The sequence below is a fragment of the Octopus bimaculoides genome, chromosome 12, assembly GCF_001194135.2.
Source record: "Octopus bimaculoides isolate UCB-OBI-ISO-001 chromosome 12, ASM119413v2, whole genome shotgun sequence".
Taxonomy (NCBI): Eukaryota; Metazoa; Mollusca; class Cephalopoda; order Octopoda; family Octopodidae; genus Octopus; species Octopus bimaculoides.
Window position 1 is genome coordinate 21,054,871 of NC_068992.1, and position 1,173 is coordinate 21,056,043.

A 1,173-nucleotide genomic window follows, 5' to 3' on the forward strand; every position below is an offset into this window, starting at 1 on the left:
TATATATATATAATCAAGGTGGCTAGTAGTAATTTAAATGCAGCAAGCAAATAATTCACCGTCACTAAAATTGACAAAGGTGACGTGAGCACCAGCATTTCTAGAAATAAAAGCCGTAGACTTCTCAGTCACAAAAAGCAAATGGCCTCTTTGTATTACTGCTAGCTACCTTGATTATTTTATCATTTTTACATTGCCATTTTGTGAATTTAGTCACTCATTCCTACGGCATTCTTCATAATATTGAGAGGAGTGAGTTGGCCTCTACCAGTCGTGATGGAGTGAGTATTACTGATGAGTATTAAATTCCTATACGAAATTAGCATACTAATCTAATGCATCTCTCTCACAGTGGGGAGGGTTTTCTCCCCTGTCAATACAAAGAGAACATGTGCTAATAAGTCTACAACTTCTATTTTTAGCAATGCTGGTACTCCCGGCACCCTTGTCATTGTTAGTGACGGTGAATTTCAGAAACTAGCCTGGGGTAGTTAAATGGAGAGTAAGCATCAATATCAATTTCATAGCAAGAAAGGTAGTTGTAAGATATATTTAGCAAGGAGAGATGCACACGTTAAGATATTCACACATACGCTCCGATGCGAGGCAACCTAGAATTCACTGGATAGAGGGATAAAATAGCGACGTTCAATTAATGATATCACACGAGAGAGTAAACGAACAACGATCTGAGTAGTGTAGATGTGTCCTGTATCTTGTATTTATTTATAGCAGAGGACGTTTTCATTAATCTTGTCATTTTATTCATTTTATACGAACTTTAATATGTGTATATACATACAAACATACATAAATACATACATATATATCATCATCATCATCGTCATCGCGATCATCATTATCCAGTGTTTTAAATCCGGGTTGTCCCCGTTAACAGGAGTGGCCGGTTCTACCTCAATGCCATAGCAACTGAGGTAAGCAGGTGCAGCCCATTCTCCTTTGCTATCATGAGGCTTTTTTGGAGCTGGATTATCTACGGGGAGCATGCCCTTGCTAACCCCAACCTCAGTTTCTTGGCATGAGGGGTCCCGAGAGCAAGGCCTCTACGACGTCTTTTGAGGAACGCGGTAGAAAACTAGCTCAGGAAAGCAGGGACGCTACTACCTGAGAGGTGTACCTAAATACATACATATACATATATATATATATATA